We start from the raw sequence: 17,500 nt of genomic DNA on the forward strand, positions 1-17,500 counted from the left end.
GCTAAGCACAGCTAAGGCAGGGTGTGTGTCGAAGGCTGTATTGTCTTTTATCAAGAAATGCAGAGTGTGGTTGTGTCCAGGGAAGGCCAGTTTCTGCTAAATGGTGTTTTCATTGCATAAATGCGTGTGCGCAGTGCACACCAGGTTTAAAACAAAAAAACAGGAAATAGCAGCTGCATTCACATCTGAGCACTGGGTTTGTGTGGCGCACCTCGGGACTTAAAGAGGAAGGCAATGGGAAAGGAAACTAGCAGTAGGAAGGTAATCACAAAGAACTAGCATAGCTAGCAGGTGAAATGTATCAGAACCAGCCAATTACACAGGCAACAGCCCAGCCCAACACACTACTATAAACTATGCAAACATCCTACCGTCTGGTTTTTCCCACAAACTCTACACCACTGGTGTACACAAATGGGGAAATTTTACCTAAATAAAAGCAACAAAATGATAGGGGCTGCTTTCGCTCTCATAAATCAACATGTGGAAGAGGCTGAGGGTGGTGAGGATGACAATTCTGAGGACCAACCCACAATGAGGAGAAGGAGAAGAGTGTACGGACTCAGAATAACCTACCAGAGTCTACATGAGCTGGAGATAGTGGAGTGCTATAGGGAGGACAGGGACCTCCTACAGCAAATTGTTGAGCTGTGCCGGCCATGCCTCACACACAGAACCAACAGAGGGGAACCCATCCCAGTGAATACCAAGGAATGTGTAGGCTTAAGAATACTAGCCACAGGTACCTTCCAAAGGCCAACTGGGGATAGCATGGGGATCTCATAGGCATCAGCATCCAGGGTACTCCACCAATTCTTGGTTGCCATGACAGCACATGCCAGGGAGCACATATATTTCCACAACACCCATGAGGTGTTGACCAGCAATATGCATCTCTTCCACCAAATAGCAGAATACCCTGAGGTAGTGGGTGCTATAGACTGCACGCACATGCAGATCAAAGCACCACCCGGTGAGTGGGGTAGGGTCTACATAATCAGCAGGGGCTTCCCCTCCATTAATTACCAAGTCATGTGCGATGCCCAGGGCATTATAATGAATGTTTGTGCTGGCAGCCCTGGAAGCTATCACAACTCCCACATCTGGCATAAGACATTGGCATCTGGAGATCTGCCAATGGGGACATCCATATGGCCACCTAGTGGGGGATGCTGGTTATGCATTGGAGCCATGGCTGATGACACCTATCAGAAATGCACACACACCCGAACAAGAACTCCATAATGAGGAACATGCACAGACCAGAATCATAATAGACTGTGTGTTTGGGATGCTCAAGTCACAGTTCCGGTGCCTGGACATATCTGGTGAAGCCTTGCAGTACTCACCAGATGTACCCAAATTGTCATTGTATGGGTCATGCTACACAATATGATCCTGCTGAAACAGCTGCAGCAGGAACAGCATGGGGCAGGGCCACACAGCCCCCCACCATTGCCAAGGCCAGCACAGGCACAGAGTGACTCAGAGGAGGAACAACCTGAGCCTGCCCCTGTAGGCAGAAGGAGGCGTGCCCAGTATGCCCAGGCCTTTGCAAAGAGGCAACATATAGCACATACACTGACATGGTCGGAACCCAGGGAATGACACCTTTCTCTGACTTGCACATACAGTAAAAGGGATGCCAAACATGACACTACCTGTGCTTAACCATGTATAAGGAGTTTACTATGTGTATCTGACATAGTCAGCCCTCCAGCACCATCCTCAATACTGGAACAGCCACAAGGTAAGTCACTCTCACTATCAATTGCTGAATGGAGTAGTATGTTCTGCTACTTGTATCTAAGGTATGGATGTGAGCATGCAAGAGAATCGGGTGGCTGAATGGGATGGCAGCAGATAGTAGACACCTGTATGGGCAGTATGAAATCCATAACAAATACTGGTGTCAACATAGTAGGCAGTACTAGACAAGGTGACAAAACCCACTGCAGGACATGTCATGGGCTAAATGTGTGTCCATAGGACACACACATGCATGTCAGTGAGGCTCACATACCCAACAGTCTCAGCCAGCAGGACAGGTGTAGATGACCACAAAGAAAGGCTGGGCTAAAGCCTCTGATTGATGGCAATGGAGAAGAGCCCCCCTCCAGACCTACACAGACAGACTACAACAGGTCAGGCAGTGGGATGTTAGTTCCGAAGGGTAAGAAGTCTGAAATTGAAATGTAGATCAATAAAACCTAAGAACTGTACTCTACTGATATGCCTCCAGTCTGCATGATAGGTCAGAATACAAAATGAAATGAAAGCCAACAGAGTACCTGAGATATCAGTATGGTCATAGCAAATGTGTACAGTTGTCAGGTGTGCCTCCCCCCCCACAATCCTGTGTAGAAATGTTGTAACATGTACGTGTGGGTATAATAACAGTGGAGCACAGATTACCTGAACTGGCCAAATTATCAGGATAGATTGTTGCATGTGTACAATATGCAGAGCTCTGTGTGTTAGGTTGTTATATGTTGTATATTGTGTGAAAGTGGTCAGCATGTAGGCATGGAGGGTTGGGTCCCGGTGGCCAGTGGCCAGTACTGTTGATGACAGGGCCAAGTTCTCACAACTGCAGTGCCAAAATCAATGCATCCCAGCAAGACACAATCCAGCAGTAATCAATACTAATTGTTTGGATGTAATATCTGTCACCATCTGACAGATGGACATGGCATGAAGTACCCTAGACAGAGAGTGTATAAAATGTTACTGTCAAATTGACACACCTTTGGATTTGTACATACAGGTTAGCAGCACATTAGTTGGCTGTGTAGTACAGAATACTGATGTAGTCTGGCCAAAAACTGCAAAAGGCACAGGTATGAAGTAATGAGAAACCACTGATGCCCTGCACAAGCCAGCATAAGGGGAATGCACCATGTATATCTGTGAGTCAGCTGCAAGTAGCTTCCATAGCACACATGCACTCAGCTCACCCCACCATCAGTTACATGTACCTCACAGGTCATATCCCTGCTGTTGGGAATGAGTACAATATGATCCCCACTTCTGTATGGGAATACCCACAGAATTCAGCATTCTGAAGAGGTGTCCCATGCAAGTGTGTCCCTAGCTGTAAGCAGCACCCTGCCAGCTTCCACACCAATGGATTAATAAGGACAGAATCTATTGCCATTAACACCTTGCACACCTACCCTGTCACCCCAGGGGAATACAGTGGCTTGCAGCCTGGAACTGCAGGAGTGACAGAATGCACTAGCCTGCTACAGATGGCCTGCATCACTACCAAATGCCCTACAGTCTTTTGTCAAAGGTCTGTGTCTCGCCTGTACTGATGACGTATGTTATCTCATGGACTCCCAAATAACGACATAACACAGTCCACAAAACATGAATGCAAGGCCATGTCAAAAAATCCCAGTAGCATGTCCACCATGTCCCACTGCATGAACTGTGGACCAACCCCTAAATACTGCTGGGATGAAGTAATAACTATAGGGATATTTATCAGATATCATTTGCATAATGTTAGGAAGAGAATAGAATAACAGATGGGGAGTAGAAGCATGGACACGATGGAGCGTGTGAAGTCTGAAACTCTGATGTGTACACATACTATCCCTGCCTGCAAACACAGGAATGGGTGGCTACAAACCTGATCATAAACCACGATGTGAAGGGATAATGACCAGAAATTTGAGCCCTGCCTCTGGGTAACGTGTGAATCTGTACATCTGTGAGGTATGGCCACAGCAGGATATGGCCATTCTGTCACATCGATAGATGTACAAGCATGGGATCCTCAGCCACTGCAGTACCAAGGTGCTGGACCATTTACACTGACCCATCAGCAAGTGTCTGCAGCTCCCCCTCCAGAATGGCATGATTGTGCAAGACTATGTAAACTGCAGACCATAATACTGGACACAACTTCATTCATCTTGTATTCCCCAGGAAATTACTTTGAGCCAATATGTATATCTGTCAGTAGTTGATGACATAAAACATCACAGTGTAAAACAGTAAATATGTATGAATATCTCTGCTAACACCAAAACCATGTAGCAGAAGCAGCACAGACACAATTATTTACAGTATGCCACTATCCTTTGCCCATTGTGACTCCATATTGTCAACCTATCTACAGATATCCTGCAGAAACAGGTTGCTAGCTGTAGGTGTAGAATACAAATGCCTGCACTGGAGTACAACCTACCTGGAATGGATTCACACATTCAATACAGAAGGTCATACTGGGCATGCTCCCACACTTACAGAAATGAAGCCCATGTCTGGCATCAACAGTGGACTATACATATCTGTCAGTCACAGATGTCTGTGCACACACTCCACATTGCTCACCAGTCATGCTTTGCACACACATCGGATAGGAATACTCACATATATCCAAAGGCAACATACTATAATAAGTCAAACATACACATACATGGATGTGGGGAAGAAAGTGACAGTCAGTGACAAAGAGCTTCACATCATGAGGCCTGTGTCCCACCCAGCACACATCCAATTGGCCAATATCACATGATGTGAAAATGTCTATCACTGTAGACATTTGCTTCTGGTAGCCCTCAGCACTATAGTGTCTGTGGTGCTTGTGATAACTTTCTAACATGACAGTACAAGTCATTATTCATTTAGCAGTTGTATACACAGTCCTGTCAAATGTAAAGTTGTGTGTGACTGAGAGTTATGTGTGTGCTTCCAGAGGAATGGTTTATGGCCCATTCACACACACTGCACTCCCCATTGCCCTATTTTAGCTAGCCTGCTGATGTCAGTCACCTTGCAATACCCCTTTGGAAAAGGAGCATTCCTATAAGCTCTGTGGCACATGCAATAACTGCGTACTGCTATAGTGTGATGTATTAGTTAGGTAGGAGTTCTAATCCCAGACATGGCAACTGTAAAACTCTGTGTGTGTGTGTAGGGATCAATGCTTTTGAGGTCATTCACAATCACTACACTTTCCATTGCCCTACTTTAGCAAGCCTGCTGTCATTCACCTTGAAATACGCCTGGAGAAGGGCTAGCCCTATAAGATCCATGGTGCATGCTATGGCTGCGTAATGCTATAGTGTGATGTACTAGCTAGGTAGGAGTTCTAATCCCAGACATGACAACTGTGAAACTCTGTGTGTGTCTGTGTGTGTACAGATCAATGCTTTTGAAGCCATTCACAGTCACTACACTTTCCATTGCCCTACTGTAGCAAGCCTATTAATGTCATTCACCTTGAAATGCACCTTTGGAGAATGACTAGCCCGATAAGCTCTGTGGCGCATGCTATAACTGCATAATGTTGTAGTGTGATGTACTTGTTGGGTAGGAGTTCTAATCCCCGACATGGCACCTGTGAAATTCTGTATTTGTGTGTGTTGGAATCAGTGCTTTTGAGGCCATTCAAAGTCACTACACTTTCCATTGCCCTACTTTAGCAAGCCTGCTGATGTCATACACCTTGAAATACACCTTTGGAGAAAGACTAGCCCTGTACTCCATGCTGCATGCTATAACTGCACTATGCTATAGTATGATATACTAGTTAGGTAGGAGTTCTAATCCCAGGAGTGGCAACTGTGAAACTCTGTGTGTGTAGGGATTAATGATTTTAGGCCATTCACAGTCACTACACTTTCCATTGCCCTACTTTAGCAAGCCTGCTGATGTCATTCACCTTGAAATGCACCTTTGGAGAAGGGCTATCCCTATAATCTCTATGGTGCATGCTATAACTCTGTAATGCTATAGTGTGATGTACTAGTTAGGTAGGAGTTTAAATCCCAGAGATGACAACTGTGAAACTCTGTGTGTCTGTGTGTGTAGTGATTCATGCTTTGCAAGCAATTCAAAGTCACTACACTTTCCATTGCCCTACTTTAGCAAGCCTGCTGATGTCATTCACCTTGAAATACACCTTTGGAGAAGGGCAAGCCCTATAAGCTCCGTGGTGTGTGCTATAACTGCGTAATGCTATAGTGTGGTGTACTCAGTAGGTGAGAGTTCTAATCCCAAACATGGCAACTGTAAAACTCTGTGTGTCTGTGTGTGTAGGGATCAATGCTTTTGAAGCCATTCACTGTCACTACACTTTCCATTACCCTACTTTAGCAAGCCTGCTGATGTCATTCACCTTGAAATATACCTTCGGAGAAGGGCTAGCTTTATAAGCTCAATGGCATGTGTTCTAACTGTGTAATGCTATAGTGTGATGTACCTAGTTAGGTAGGAGTTTTAATCCCCAACATGGCAACTATAAAACTATGTGTGTGTGTGTGTGTGTGTGTGTGTGTGTGTGTGTGTGTGTGTGTGTGTGTGTGTGTGTGTGTGTGTGTGTATGTGTGTTTGTGTGTGCAGGGATCAATGCTTTTGAGGCCATTCACAGTCACTACACTTTCTATTGCCCTACTTTAGTAATCCTGCTGATGTCATTCACCTTGAAATGTACGTTTGGAGAATGTTACGAGAAATGTACGTTGGAGAATAACTTGATATTACTTGTGAACCTCTGCTATCTCTGTAAAAAACAAAAACAAAAAAAAAAAAATCTTGCTTTTTTCCCACTTTTCTGAGAGTTAAAAAAGTTCAGTTACAGGCTTGCTGTTCCTGAACTGTTTGAAAGTTTCTGTGAGGCCATTTTTGCTTGGGCTGAAGGAAGGTCTCTGTGTTTATCAGTGGGAGTGACTAACATTGAGCAGCTTCCCTGCCCCCCGGAGAGGTGGTTACTGACTTGAAACTGTAGTTTTATTGGCCACTAGGGGTCATTTCCATAACTCCTTCATCTTCCTCTCTTAAAACCTAGTTGCCTCGTGGTTTGGACCTCTTTTCAGGCTTGTTGGCTGTTGCTGAAGCACCCTCCAAGAGGAAAACGCTGAGAGAAGAAGGGAGCCATTTTGAGATTTTAAGTATTTTTTCTCTGTTTATTTGCTAAGTTTTTCTGCATAGCTGCCTAGCTTGAGCATTTTCTGGCTTGTTAAACTTGATTTCTGTATTAGTAGCTGTATTTAGAGCACAACCAAAAGCTGTTTGCTGAATTTCCTGTTTGCACTTAATTTTAAATCGTTTTTCTTAAAACTTGCATATTTTCTGTCCTTGACCTAGCACTCTTGTGTGGGGTCATTTACTGCACTGTTATAACTTGATATTACTTGTGAACCTCTGCTATCTCTGTAAAAACAAAAACAAAAAAATCTCTTGCTTTTTCCCACTTTTCTGAGAGTTAAAAGTTCAGTTACAGGCTTGCTGTTCCTGAACTGTTTGAAAGTTTCTGTGAGGCCATTTTGCTTGGGCTGAAGGAAGGTCTCTGTGTTTATCAGTGGGAGTGACTAACATTGAGCAGCTTCCCTGCCCCGGAGAGGTGGTTACTGACTTGAAACTGTAGTTTTATTGGCCACTAGGGGTCATTTCCATAACTCCTTCATCTTCCTCTCTTAAAACCTAGTTGCCTCGTGGTTTGCGCATCTTTTCAGGCTTGTTGGCTGTTGGTGAAGCACCCTCGAAGAGGAAAAACGCTGAGAGAAGAAGGGAGCCACTTTTGAGATTTTAAGTATTTTTTCTCTGTTTATTTGCTAAGTTTTTCTGCATAGCTGCCTAGCTTGAGCATTTTCTGGCTTGTTAAACTTGATTTCTGTATTAGTAGCTGTATTTAGAGCACAACCAAAAGCTGTTTGCTGAATTTCCTGTTTGCACTTAATTTTAAATCGTTTTTCTTAAAACTTGCATATTTTCTGTCCTTGACCTAGCACTCTTGTGTGGGGTCATTTACTGCACTGTTATAACTTGATATTACTTGTGAACCTCTGCTATCTCTGTAAAAAACAAAAAAATCTTGCTTTTTTCCCACTTTTCTGAGAGTTAAAAAGTTCAGTTACAGGCTTGCTGTTCCTGAACTGTTTGAAAGTTTCTGTGAGGCCATTTTTGCTTGGGCTGAAGGAAGGTCTCTGTGTTTATCAGTGGGAGTGACTAACATTGAGCAGCTTCCCTGCCCCGGAGAGGTGGTTACTGACTTGAAACTGTAGTTTTATTGGCCACTAGGGTCATTTCCATAACTCCTTCATCTTCCTCTCTTAAAACCTAGTTGCCTCGTGGTTTGGGGTCTTTTCAGGCTTGTTGGCTGTTGGTGAAGCACCCTCCAAGAGGAAAAAACGCTGAGAGAAGGGAGCCACTTTTGAGATTTTAAGTATTTTTTCTCTTTATTTGCTAAGTTTTTCTGCATAGCTGCCTAGCTTGAGCATTTTCTGGCTTGTTAAACTTGATTTCTGTATTAGTAGCTGTATTTAGAGCACAACCAAAAGCTGTTTGCTGAATTTCCTGTTTGCACTTAATTTTAAATCGTTTTTTCTTAAAACTTGCATATTTTCTGTCCTTGACCTAGCACTCTTGTGTGGGGTCATTTACTGCACTGTTATAACTTGATATTACTTGTGAACCTCTGCTATCTCTGTAAAAACAAAACAAAAAAAAAATCTTGCTTTTTCCCACTTTTCTGAGAGTTAAAAGTTCAGTTACAGGCTTGCTGTTCCTGAACTGTTTGAAAGTTTCTGTGAGGCCATTTTGCTTGGGCTGAAGGAAGGTCTCTGTGTTTATCAGTGGGAGTGACTAACATTGAGCAGCTGCCCTGCCCCAGGGAGAGGTGGATACTGACTTGAAACTGTAGTTTTATTGGCCACTAGGGTCATTTCCATAACTCCTTCATCTTCCTCTCTTAAAACCTAGTTGCCTCGTGGTTTGAGCGTCTTTTCAGGCTTGTTGGCTGTTGGTGAAGCACCCTCCAAGAGGAAAAACGCTGAGAGAAGAAGGGAGCCACTTTTGAGATTTTAAGTATTTTTTCTCTGTTTATTTGCTAAGTTTTTCTGCATAGCTGCCTAGCTTGAGCATTTTCTGGCTTGTTAAACTTGATTTCTGTATTAGTAGCTGTATTTAGAGCACAACCAAAAGCTGTTTGCTGAATTTCCTGTTTGCACTTAATTTTAAATCGTTTTTTTCTTAAAACTTGCATATTTTCTGTCCTTGACCTAGCACTCTTGTGTGGGGTCATTTACTGCACTGTTATAACTTGATATTACTTGTGAACCTCTGCTATCTCTGTAAAAACAAAACAAAAAATAAATCTTGCTTTTTCCCACTTTTCTGAGAGTTAAAAGTTCAGTTACAGGCTTGCTGTTCCTGAACTGTTTGAAAGTTTCTGTGAGGCCATTTTTGCTTGGGCTGAAGGAAGGTCTCTGTGTTTATCAGTGGGAGTGACTAACATTGAGCAGCTTCCCTGCCCCCTGGAGAGGTGGTTACTGACTTGAAACTGTAGTTTTATTGGCCACTAGGGGTCATTTCCATAACTCCTTCATTTGTCCTCGGAGGAGTGGTTTAGGGCAGTGACTTGTGGTTTGTTGGCCAATTTGGGTCATTTCCTGTCTTATCCGGCCCCCTGCTATAAAGCACGCTTTAAGCGATTTAGCCGATTTAGCGGAGTTGCTACTGTTGCACACTAGGGCAGCTCGGTTAAGCAGGTTTAAACTATTAGGGCTACCTAAAGTCCACTCTTCAAATTTTCCCTTAAAACTACCTTCCTCGAACTATACTACTGATCTAATCAGCGTATCCTATAATTAAAAAGATCATCTCTACTTGACTCCAAGTAGACTATTCTCTATCTGTTAAGCGTAGCACTTGCTCCTACAGTACTTATTACCTTGATACGGCACTCTGGTCATAGTTAGTACCCCAAAAGGCAACCCCATTTCGGTCACCCACGTCCCCGGAATCTTTTTAAAGTTTTTTTGTCTATTCCTTCTAGCATGTCGAGGGATCAGTTGCTAGTGTCCTCTCCTGCTCAGCTGGTGAACCTGGGAATATTGAGGCAATGTTACAATTGCCTCATGTACACAGACAACCCTCTCCTCCTCCCACAAAACACAAATACATGCGAGAGATGCAACTACACGGCCAAACTGGAGGCTGAGCTCTCTCAACATAGGACTGGCAAGACCAGTCAGGAGGAGAAGGTTACCACACACACTATAGACCCAGTCTCACATATTACCATTACAACCTCAAATCATACACATAAACACAAAGACATACTCGGAGGCTCTGATCAAAAATCTACCAAAACAGCAGAGGCCACCAAAGCAGACACCCAAACAACCACCACCTCAGAACACAACACCTGCAACACATAGACCTCACAGTCAGAGTGTCAAACAGTCACAGCCCTTAAGGCCAAACACAATGCCAGACACACTGGTCATTGGTGACTCCATAGTCAGACACACTGGCGTCCGCTCACCAGACTGAGTAAGGAGAAGGTCACAGTAAGCTGCCTGTCGGGCGCTAGAATCCGCCACATAGCGCCAAGCACTCAGGTCTCTCAACAGCAGGTACAAATATGATTCAGTCATTGTCCATGCTGGTGTAAACCTGAGGCGTACCTCCTTGGACTACATGAAAGAGACATTGAGGAGCTCTCTGATTATGTAGACAGGTATGACCCTGACCTTGAGCAGTATCCTACCTTCACCAAGAATGATGCCACAATACAGAGATAAGATGATCAGCTTTAACAATTGGCTTAAACACTGGTGTCATTCAAAGGGGATCAGTGTCTGTCTGCCTGGGATGACATGCTGGACAAGCCACGCTGCTTCAAGGGGCGGCTTGCACCTGTCACCCTGGGATTCGGATATTGGCAAAGGCTCTTGCCACCCCATAGTGCCTTTTTAGGCAAGGCTCAAATTCTAAACATACCACCCTAGAACACAAAAAGGAAAAAACTAAGGGTAATGCTGCTCAATGCCAGAGTCTAAATCTCAAAATGCATGCACTCGAGGCCCTTCTCAGTATGGAGGACATCGATGTCTGTGCTGTGACAGAAACCTGGTTCAAGGCTCCTGAGAGCACCTATCAGGTTTTACCTCATATCATGCGTTCCGGCCCCAAAATCTGGACAATACCAAGAAAGGAGGTATCCATATTCATCAAGGACACCCACACCTCAAGACTGAGTGGCACGCACACGATGCATCGGAGACCATCCAGGTGCAATTAACCATAGGCAAGACTGCCCTGCAAATTGTAACATGTTACAGGACACCCTCACAAACTCAGGAACCTCACATGGCCTTCCTGAAAACACTAGAGGGATAAATGTATCACCAAACACCATCATACTAGGTGACTTCAATTACCCTAATATAGACTGGGAACACTACTCAAGCCCAAACACCCTAGCCCAAAAGTTCCTGGAATTCATAAACTCAAATGCCATGGAACAACTAGTCACCATCCCACAAGAGGAGATAACATACTTGATCTCATCATCACGAACATGGGAGCACAATGTTCAACACGGAGGTGTACCCTCACTGGTGAGATCAGACCACAAACTAATCTCGCTGGAGGTCCTCATCCCACCCCACCTGAAATAAAAAGACCACAGTAAAGAACTTCTCAAAAGCCGACTTCACACTTCTAAAGACTAGTGTGGTCTCCTTTAAGGCCCCGAGGCGGAAAACAGTACTCAAGCAGCTGAATCACTTACAAATGCCTTCTACCAGCACCTGCAGGACTGCATGGATAAGGCAATCCCAAGCAAAACAAAGACTCTTTGTACCAAAGGCAAGCATCCAGTCTGGTGGACCCCAGCCATAAACAAACTCTACAACAAAAGGAGGAAGCTACTACAAGATAGAGCAAAATCCTTAAAAGGTAAGACACCCTTGATCACTATAAGTAAAAACTAAGAGCTCTCATAAAATCATCCAAAGCAAATTTCGAGAGAAAAATAGCTAAAGACTCAAAAGACAATCATAAGGCCTTCTTTAGCTATGTTAGAAACCTGGGAGGAAACTCCCAGATATGCTCAGAGCTAGTTCAAAATGATGTGAAGATTACTGATCCTACAGACATTGCCAACATACTGGCTGACAGGTTCAGTGCAAACTTCTCCCCCCTCCCCAAAGGAGACCAAGCGATTGCAGCCCCCAAACATCTCCAGCGCCCAAGTGAGAACTGCTCTCTCCAAAGCAAAACACAGCATCCATGGGACCTGATGGTGTCCCGGCTGTGTGCTCCATGAACTCAATGAGGAATTAAACCCACAGCTAGGACAGCTGTTTAATCAAAGTCTTACCTCTGGATACATACCCAGGAGTGGCACTGCAACTGTGGTACCACTTCACAAAGGCGGTGCCTCCACCGACCCTGGAAATTACCGCCCATTAGCTTGACAAGCCTTATCTGCAAAGCCATGGAGAGGATCATAATGGACCTCATAAATAAAGACATAGGAATTTGCAGACTTTGGATCCAACCCAGTTTGGCTTTGTCAAAGGCAGATCATGCCTTTTAAACTTGGTTGACTTTTGAAACAGTCACCAAAGCCATTGATGAGGAAAGGCAGTCCATACAGCCTACCTCGATCTGGCTAAGGCCGATACAATACCCCATTCGGGTATCATTGAAAAACTCATCAGCTTAAATGTCAACCCATACATCACAAGATGGGTTGCAAACTGGCTGAGTGACAGAACCCACAGGGTCAGAGCTGCTGGCGCCATGTCAGACTCAAAGCCTGTCACAAGTGGTGTCCCACAGGGCTCAGTCCTGGGCCCACTCTTGTTTGGCATCTACTTTTCGAAGTACAAGCAAACACAGGAGGGTTATGGCTGACAAAGTTTGCAGATGACTGCAAACTGGGCATAGTAGAAAACACATCTGACACAGATATCCTTCAGAAGGGTCTCACAGAAACGGATAACTGGTGCCAGAGCCACGGCCTAAAGTTAAATGCCAAAAAATGCATAGTCATACCCTTCGGGAAAAACAAGGTTACCCTAGCTACCAAATAGGTGGCAATCCACTGAGCACAGAAGAAGTTATCAGGGACCTGGGGACCCAGGTTGATAGTAGTCTGTCATTCGACACCCATGTAGCTAAAGTAGTTAGGAAGACCTTCTACATTGCCCACCTTATCATGAAGGGATTCTCATCTAGTCTCCCTTTACTCATCACTCATCAGACCAATGATTGAGTACAATGCCCCATTCGGAATGTATCTGACCCGACACTTGCAGCAGCTGGAGGCCACAAAGTTCCTCACCAAAAGGATAAAGGGTCTCAAAATCTGTCCTATGCTGCCCGACTGAAAGAACTCCAGCTCTATTCAGTCGCCACCGCTCAGAGGTGACCTTTGCCTAACATACAAGGCCATGTCAAACCCAGATTTGATGAATATGCTTCACCTCAAAAATCTAGATCCATCAGAGCCACAAGGGCGGAGACTTAAACCTTGACACGGCTATTAATAGGACGTGCTGGAGGGATAGATTCATCACCCAAAGACTCCTATGCTGTGGAACAAAATCCCGGTACATGTGAGGCAGAGCACCTCGCTGGCCTTGTTCAAGAGAAATCTTGACCAATGGATGGGAGATCGCAGATATACCCCAGGGATTACCTCAGTGTCACTGCTCGACAGAGGCACAGAAAAATAATGGGTATAGTTCCCCATACTAAAGGGGTGGCCTAAGCCACAAAACGATGGGCTAGGCTTGTAAATGCCCTCGGGCAGATAGCCTAGTATGAACCTATGAACCTATGAACATGCTATAACTGCATAATGTTATAGTATGATGAACTAGTTATGTAGGAGTTCTAATCCCAGACATGGCAACTGTGAAACTCTCTGTGTGTGCGTGTCTCTTTGCATGTGTAGGTATCAATGCTTTTGAGGCCATTCACAGTCACTACACTTTCCATTGCCCTACTTTAGCAAGCCTGCTGATGTCATTCTCTTTGAAATATACCTTTGGAGAAGAGTTAGCCTTATAAGCTCCATGGTGCGTGCTATAACTGCATAATGCTATAGTGTGATGTACTAGTTAGGTAAGAATTATAATCCCAGACATGGCAACTATGAAACTCTGTGTGTTTGTGTGTGTAGGGATCAATGCTTTCGAGGCCATTCACAGTCACTACACTTTCCATTGCCCTACTTTAGCAAGACTGCTGATGTCATTCACTTTGAAATACACCTTTGGAGAAGAGTTAGCACTGTAAGCTCTGTGGCGCATGCTATTACTGGATAATGCTGTAGTATGATGTAGGAGTTCTAATCCCAGACATGGCAACTGTGAAACTGTGTGTGTGTTTATTTGTGGGTGTAGGGATAAATGCTTTTAAGGCCATTCACAGTCACTGCACTTTCCATTGCCCTACTTTAGCAAGCCTGCTGATGTCAGTCACCTTGAAATACACCATTAGAGAAGGGCTAGCCCTATAAACTTTGTGGCATGTGTTATAATTGCGTAATGCTATAATGTGATGTAATAGTTATGTAGGATATCAAATCCCAGACATGGAAACTGTGAAACTCAGTGTGCCTGTTTGTGTGTTAAGGGATCAATGCTTTTGATGTCATTCACAGTCACTACACTTTCCATTGCCCTACTTTAGCAAGCCTCCTGATGTCATTCACCTTGAAATACACCATTGGAGAAGGGGTAGCCCTATAAGATCCCTGGCACATGCTATAACTGCATAATGCTGTACTGTGATGTACTAATTAGGTAAGAGTTCTAATCCCAAACATGGCAATTGTGAAACTCTGTGTGTGTTTGTTTGCGTGTGTAGGGATCAATGCTTTTGAGGCCATTCACAGTCACTACACTTTCCATTGCCCTACTTTAGCAAGGCTGCTGATGTCATCTACCTTGAAATATACCTTTGGAGAAGGGCTAAGCCTGTAAGCTCTGTGGCTCATGCGATTAATGTGGTGCACTGTAGTAGCAATACCTAGCTAGGTAGGGGGTCTGAATCTCAGTACTAGCAAGTGTGTGTGTGTGTGTGTGTGTGTGTGTGTGTGTGTGTGTGTGTGTGTGTGTGTCTGTGTGTGTGTGTGTGTGTGTGTGTGTGTGTGTGTGTGTGTGTGTGTGTGTGTGGTGTGTGTGTGAGTTTGTCATCAGTATCCTGTGTAGAAGTAGCTATGATTGTGTAATAACAGGATTCATTGTTGGGCGGGTTTTGCTAAATTCTTATATTGAGGACCTACTATACGTCACAATGTCCACCTTACAAGGACAACAGATGTCAAACAGCAGAGAGACTGGTACCCCTTCATGTGACATTATGGATCAGTGAACAATATAGGCAACCCTTGTATTACCCAGACAACACTCTCCACCCATGTCTCATACAAAAACACACTTGGCTAGGTAACAACCACTGTATTGGTAGTTCCCTGCATATTGCCCGCAGATAGTAACCACGGAGTGATTGCAGTGGACTACAAAGGACATGGCACCCTGTTCCATCCATACAATAGGCAAATAATTGCTGACAGTGGTCCTTTGCTATGTTCCCCACTGGACGCCTGCAACAATTGTAGCATCTGCAAATGTAACCCACAAAGGAAATACCATGCCTTATATACATGCCCTGTATGGACAGATGCTACTAACACCAGTGAATACCTGTATCATGTCAATGTAGGTGCAGGCATGACCTCAGTTCCATAGCCAGTTCTCACCACATGAGGTCAGGAATGCCACATCAGATGATAATCTGTCCACACAACATACCCCAGAGACCCCAGGTACAATTCTACATGTCACAGAGCATGCATGTGGCACATGTGCACAACCCAGACACTGTCCATGTTATGGAATATAGAACACATACATGGCAAGTGTTGCACAGCACTGGACATCCGCATTAGTAAACCAGATGAGTGGATGATGAATACAATACCCACCTGTGTGGGCCAATCCAGGGACTACACCCCTGAGCCACACTGGAGACCATTATCATGTGGCCTGATGCCAAGGTATACCCTTTGCCTAGCCTAGTACAGCCTTCTTGCACAGTCAACTACTACATACCTGTGAAGCAATGAACCTATGTATGTCAGTACTGGCAAATGTGTGTCTGTGTATGTGTGTGTGTGTGTGTGTGTGTGTGTGTGTGTGTGTGTGTGTGTGTGTGTGTGTGTGTGTGTGTGTGTGTGTGTGGAGATTAATGATTTTGAAGCCATTCACACTCACAACACCTCCCATTGTCCTACTGTAGCATGCCTTCTGTTGTCAGTCACCTTGAAATACCCTCTGGCCATATATCAGCCTGATAAGCAATGTGGTGCATGTGATATCTGCATAATACTGCAGTGTAGCAAGCTAGTTAGTTAGGAGTCCTAATACTGACCCTGCCAACTGTGATAATGTGTGTGAGTCCCCTGAAAGAGTGTGGCTGTGTCTTCCTTGACACCTGCTTTTGTGGACAGCCACATGTACTACACTTACCTTATCCCTCCTTTATCACTGTTGCTGATGTGACATGTTGGACACCTCTCCAACATGTAAGCTCTGTGGTGCATGCAATAACTACATAACAATGTAATAGCAATACATAGCCAAGCAGGGGTTTGAAACCCAGTAATGGTAAGTGTGTGTTTGTGTGTATTATCAGTGTCCTGTGTTAGGGGGATTATGTAATGACAGGGTCAATTGCAGTGTGGGTTTTGCCACATCATCATATTGAGGAGCTCCATGTCCCATTGTCAACATTACAAGACCAACATTTTCCAAACATTGTAGAGATTCTAGTTGACAATCCTCACCCATAAATGTGTACAGCCATGTGCAATTACCATGTGATGGTATGGATTAGTACACAATATAGGCAACCGTCATAATGTCCAGACACCACATATAAGCTCTGTGGTATGTGCAATAACTGCATAACAACGTAATAGCAATACATAGTTAGGCAGGGGTATGAAACCCAGTACTGGTAACTGTGTGTTTATGTGTATTACCAGTGTCATTTGTGTGTGTTGGGATGATTGTATAATGACAGGGTCCATTGCAGTGTGGGTTTTGCCACATCATCATAATGAGGAGCTCCATGGCCCACTGTCAAAATTACAAGACCAACATTTTCCAAACATTGTAGAGATTCTAGTCAACAATCCTCAGCCATAAATATGTACAGCCATGTGCAATTACCATGTGACAGTAGGGATTAGTACACAATATAGTCAATCATCATAATGTCCAGATACCACTCTCCACCCATTGATCAGACACAAACATGCTTAGCTCTTACTCTCCTACCCCTTCCTTTCTTACTTCGTCTCTGTCTGTCTGTCTCTCTCACTCCATCTGTGGCAGATGTGGAAAAGTACACCTGTTTGCTTAGGCAGCAGCTTGTGTTTTGTAAGTGATGCTCATGATAAGCTGATGGCCTGTGCATGAATTGCAGTCCCCCACTAGCTGATTGTATGTGGAACAGCTGTGGTATAATTCCTATAGCCAATTGCATGGAAACACACTCCTATAACTAAGAACATCATGTGGGTGTTGGCCCTCTTCATTCACTGTGAGCAGGACTTCGTGTGGGTATTTGACAAACAGCTTCACAGAGGGTAGTTGGATATACCTCTTACAGCATACACTGTAGAGACAGGCCAACAAACAGGAGGGATATGTTCCAGAAATGAGGACAGAATGTA

The sequence above is a fragment of the Protopterus annectens genome, chromosome 7.part0, assembly GCF_019279795.1.
Source record: "Protopterus annectens isolate FY-2018-M chromosome 7.part0, PAN1.0, whole genome shotgun sequence".
Classification (NCBI taxonomy): Eukaryota; Metazoa; Chordata; order Ceratodontiformes; family Protopteridae; genus Protopterus; species Protopterus annectens.